This window comes from Papaver somniferum, chromosome 10 (assembly GCF_003573695.1).
Source record: "Papaver somniferum cultivar HN1 chromosome 10, ASM357369v1, whole genome shotgun sequence".
Taxonomy (NCBI): Eukaryota; Viridiplantae; Streptophyta; class Magnoliopsida; order Ranunculales; family Papaveraceae; genus Papaver; species Papaver somniferum.
Window position 1 is genome coordinate 96467887 of NC_039367.1, and position 6000 is coordinate 96473886.

A 6000-nucleotide genomic window follows, 5' to 3' on the forward strand; every position below is an offset into this window, starting at 1 on the left:
GTCTACCTAACTTGATTTTTGTTTAAGGTTCTTAAATGTTCCGGTTTGAAAATAGTTGTTCGGGATGTTTGGCCTATTTGGTACACTTCAGGAATGCATACCAGTTTGCAAACTGAAACTTTGTAATAAAATCCAGAGAAATTAGTTTGCATACCCGTTTGCAAACTGAAATATCAGTTACTTCCATTTGCATACCCGTTTGCGAACTGGCCTGTAGATGTCGATATTCGGTAAACTTATTTTGGCCGTAACTTCTTCGTACGTACTCGAAATGACCTCATTATTTTTGCACTCTCTTACTCTTTGAATTATCTTCAAAATGAGGATGAGAACTCCTGAATTTGGATGAGTTAAATTGGTATTTGTCTCGTATCTTATTTTTAATTGTTTTGCTTTGTTTCGTTACAATTGTTTCATTTCCCATGGACTTGGATTCTTGGAGTACTTCTTTTCTAAGATCTTTTTTAGCTTTGTTAAGAATGTTGTTGGTGAATAAAAAAGAAGAAAGTTCCAGAATGGGCAGTAGTACGCATTAATCTGGGACTCTTTAATGTTCACAATCTTCTTTTGTGAACTTCGATGCATGGTCGTTAATGACTTTGTATTTTCTTCTTTGTTAAGAAAATATTTTTATACGCATTTGGTAGACATTCTTGATGTAAATCCTTGCGAAATATATTGATTCTACCTTCTAAAAGCAAAGATTGATTCTAATCTTTATTGGTTTTATATATTGCAAAAATATTATGGGATATGTGTGTTTACGTCCGTGAACTACGATTGTCCCATATATGTCAAAAGTTAAGTCTATTGTGTCATTATGAAAATATTGATGGAAATTAAAATGAAATTCTGAATTACATGTCAAAGATTAAGTCTATGGTATCATTATGCAAGTATTGATGAAAAATAGAATGAATCTTGATCTTTCCCTGATCCACTTCTATGTGAAAGTACTGTACGGATCCGTAAGTTTTCTTATGTTGACCATTTCTGATTAAATTAATCATTAAGGTTCCTTTGTGGTTTATCTAATTGAGTTTTCTGGATACAATCTCATGTTTCATGTGATTTTTTAATTTACAAAGAAATCATTCTTTTCTTGCAAAAGTAAGGTCGCTCTTGTTGTTCTTTCGGGAATGTCATTTTATGGGGGGGGGGGGGGGGGGGGGGTTTCTTAAATGAACTTGTAGTTAATTGTCAAATCTTTGTAGGGAGTGCGGTCGTGGAATATTATAGGAGTTTTCTTGTATCTTTATAAACTCCTTGATGAATACACTAAGTTTCGACTATGTGAAATCATCGAAACAAAGTTGATATGTTCTCTTTTAGTCATGAAGTATCTCTATGAGAATTTCATTATGATCCCACTAGTTTTCGTACCTTTGTCAATTTATATTAACAAAAATGTGGAGAATTATTGTGTAGTTCACACTACAAATACATATGGATTACAGATCATTATGTAAGTGGGAGTGGTTTTCATTGTGATATGAAGTATTGACTAAAGGGGAGTGACACATATCACTGTGGTATTATTGTCAAATTCGTGATACAATTGAACTTTGATGTTTTGTAATAATATTACGACACTGTATAACAATAACTGAGAACAATGGTTTTCTTATTGTTATGGCTATGGATCTTCAACAACTATGATGCTGAGTTGAATACGTTCAGAATCAATAGAGTACTTGGAAGTGACTAAGATTTTGAGTAATGTTGAAAAACCAAGGAAATCAAGCATTTGGATGAGAAGCTACAAAGTTTATTTATTTTGTAATCCATATGTATTGATAGTTTTGTCACTAAAATTGACAAAGGTGGAGATTTTTAGAGCACTGCTCGGTCGAAATCGCAAGCGTTGCTATCTCAAGCTTGTTTGTCAAGTTTAGTTGCCAAAACTATAAGTTTTAATTTCTAGTCTACTTATATATATATATATATCTCATATTAGGATAGAATATGTAGTAGAGATTTAGACTCATGGCGTTCATCGATTGAAGACGAAGAACTACTAAGGGGAGCTTGTGGAACATCATCAAAAAAATTAAGTGGAGAATTGAACTCATCTATCACTCAGAAGTTTATTTCTGTTCTATCTCCTATTGAGACAAAAGTCGTATAGCTATATAGACTTTATGTATACACATTTGATATTTCGAGCTGAGTTTAACTCGCTTACATATTTCTCGAAATATGTGTTGGTAAGCTTTCGCTTTAACCAAGTTCATCTTTATTCTTGACGAAAGTCAAAAGATGATCATGTGAAAATCATCTGGTAACATCTTACATGATTTATGTGAGACAACCATTTGATGTAGACTCGGAATGTTTCGTATTGATCTATCGACCACTTGAAAATTGTTTTGAAGCTAATAGTTTGTGTGAGACAGTTATTCTCGTCTTCCAATAATGTTTCAATGATTAACATGGAGTTTAGAAAAATTACCATTGTTTGGATATAACACAGTATGCATACTTGTATGCTAACTGTTGCAAGTTATTCCAAGTCCGGGAACCATAGTATGCATACCCATATGCGTACTGGTTTGATAGTTGAAGTCCGGAAACTTAGTATGCATACTCGTATGCGTACCGGCTTAAAGTTCAAGTCCGTGAATTCAACTGAGTTTGGTCATGACGACAGCATGCGTACCCGTTCGCATACTGGAGAACCCAGACCAAGTTCGGCTACTTAGGTATGCATGCCTGTTTGCATACTTGAGTGGGTTAAGTTCTAAAATCTGTTTTTTCATGAACAAATACATTTACATAATAAGTAATGCAATCTTTTTCTATATGTGGATGTGATGTTCATGAATTGATTCGAGTGAATAAAAATCGATTTTGCTTCAATTGTGTCTTGTATACTTCTATGAGAATATAAATAATTGAACAACTCTAGAACTAGTTCCATTTGAGTCATTTGAACTAGTTGTGATTAAGATAAACAAGGTTGATATGAAAGTGTTCATATGGCTAACTTCGGTTAACTATTGTTGAGCCAACCATGTGCACATGTTTTACGATTACTCATATCTAAATGAAGTCACATCTCATTTTTGTATAACAAGCTAAGTTCGATCTAACGGCTGAAAGATATTAGCTTAACTCTAATTAGGTTTTCATCTAACGGTGAATATTGAATGTTTTAATACCAAGGTAGTACTGATTGCAAACTCTGATTTAAATACTATATATGGGAGAACTCTAGCAACTGGGAAACCTAATCCACACACCTCATGTGTGATACTAGTTGCGACTAGACTCGATTCTCCTTTAACCTATTTTTTTCCTAAAACCATTATAGGTTAACGACTTAAAGACTTCATTTGGATTCTGAAGCCAGACCCAACTATTTTCTCTATAGTTGCCTTTTCTGATCTTACTTTGGTCTATCGTATTGAGTACTGTCTTCTCTAAGATTTTCTCGAGATTTAATCTCTGATAGGTAAGTGTTGATGGTGGTTTTTAGAGAATGGGGTAAAATCTAAAACCTTATGCATAGCATGATGACACCGGTGACGCTAAACACATTTATTAGAACATTTAATGCACTTATGTAAAAAATTACCAGGGTATCTTTTTTCAAATGCTAAACTAGGGTTTCGACACAGAAAACCCTAAGCCGCACAATCGTCGCGCATCATGGAAACTATGCCAAAACGAAAGCCGCACAATCGCTGCGCATCATGGAAACCATGCCAAAACCAAAGCCGCACAATCGTTGCGCATCATGGAAACCATGCCAAAACCACAGCCGCAAAATCGTTGCGCATCATGGAAACCATGCCAAAACCAAATTCGCACAATCGCTGCGCATCATGGCAACCATGAAAAAACTAAAGTTGCACGATCGCTGCGCATCATGGCAACTATGCCAAAACCAAAGCCGCACAATCATTGCGCTTCACGTCAACCGTTCCAAATTCGAGCTGCACAATCATTGCGCTTCACGCCAACCGTGCCAAATTCGAGCTGCACAATCATTGCGCCACACGCGCCATTGGCACATGCCAAGCGACGCTTGCGACCTAGAATGTCAAGCCGTGCAAACCTAGGGCCAAGCCGCCACACGCGCCATTGGCACATGCCAAGCGACGCTTGCGACCTAGCATGCCAAGTCGTGCAAACCTAGGTCCAAGCTTCCACACGCGCCATTGGCACATGCCAAGCGACGCTTGCGGCCTAGCATGCCAAGCCGTGCAAACCTAGGGCCAAGACGCCACACGCTCCATTGGCACATGCCAAACGACGCTTGCGGCCTAGCATGCCAAGCCGTGCAAACCTAGGGCCAAGCCGCCACACGCGCCATTGGCACATGCCAAGCGACGCTTGTGTCCTAGCATGCCTATCCGTGCGTACCTAAGGCCAAGCCGCCACACGAGCCATTGGCACATGCCAAGCGATGCTTGCGACCTAGCATGCCAATCCGTGCAAACCTAGGGCCAAAGTCGCTACGCGCGCCATTGGCACATGCCATGCAACACTTGCATTTTGGCATTGCCACCTGCACCCGATGCGCAACCTACAACCAAGGCATTCCACACAAGCCATTGGCACATGCCATGCAACCCTTGCACTTTGGCATGTCGCGCCTACATCAAAGGCCACGATTCCTCTCAAGGTGAAAAATCTCGACTGTCGAAGGTCGCCACTGAGCCGGAACATCTCTCAATCTCAACTTATCAAACACCAGCGACATGCTACACGTTTTCCACGAAAACACTCGAGAAATCAAAACGTATACCACAAACTGGGGGATGCTCATTAGGATTTTGGTTTGGCGATCTACAGCGTGCGGCATACACAAATGCATGTTTCAATAAAGTGTCATAAGAATAAAACGGTTAGTAAATGCAGGAAGTAATGGTGAAACTCCCTTTTATTATGGAACATCAATTCCATCAAATCCCATCAACACCAGGCGTTACCACCTCTTCCCATTTAACTCATCCGTTTCTTTTCTTAGAGGCCAGAGTACGTTTCACTTGGACTTGTATAAATAGGTTTTACCTATTTCCACCAAAACACAAGTTTTGGGTCAGGGAGAAATACAATACTCAGAAAGGCAACTTTGCTAGGTTTCCCAAAATCTTTCACCTTATGATACAAGTCAAGTACTACTCTTCCAGAACTGTTCTGGTCTCAACACTCTCTTCGCTTCCCTCCCTAAACCAGCTCTTCTCCTCCTCTTTGTGACCGAAGCAAATCCGGAACGGCCATTTCTTGGTTTAGGCCGGAGTTGTACAGATTGATCTCTCGAATATAAAGTACTCCCGTGCAGTACATTTGTTTAGGGTTTAGATTTGTTTCTCACTCACCTACCGAAATTACCAAAATCGGCAGAAACGATTTTCACCCATAAACAGTAAGATAAAAAGTAATCACAAAGCTCTTCGTCTCATTCTTTGTGATTCCACAATATATTGTTCCGCTACCATACAGTTAGATTATTGTGAGGTGATTAATATTACTCGGCCGTTTTCCGGGAATATAAGTCTGGTGTATCAATTGGTTCTTGTTCACCTTGATTTATCAAAAGATAGAACAAAAACTCGCAGGTATTTATTTGGGAGACAGATTTATCTATCCAATAGACTTTTCTATGTGAGACAGATTTTTTATCAAGTCTTCGATTTTAGGTCGTAAAAACTCTTAGTTGTGGGAGAGATCAACTAAGGGAATCAAGTGCATAGAGTCTTGGTGGGATTCAGAGGCGTAAGGAACGCGATTGTACCTTAATCAGTGTGAGATTGGTTAGGGCTCAATTACATTTCAGTACGAAGTTAACTTAACTGTAGTAGGCTATAGTCTATAGCGGCTTAATACAGTGTGGTGTTCAAATCTGGACTAGGTCCCGGGGTTTTTCTGCATTTACGGTTTCCTCGTTAACAATATTTCTGGTGTCTGTGTTATTTCTTTTCCACACTATATTTTCTATATAATTGAAATATCACAAGTTGTACGTAGTTCAATCAATTGGTGAATCCTACC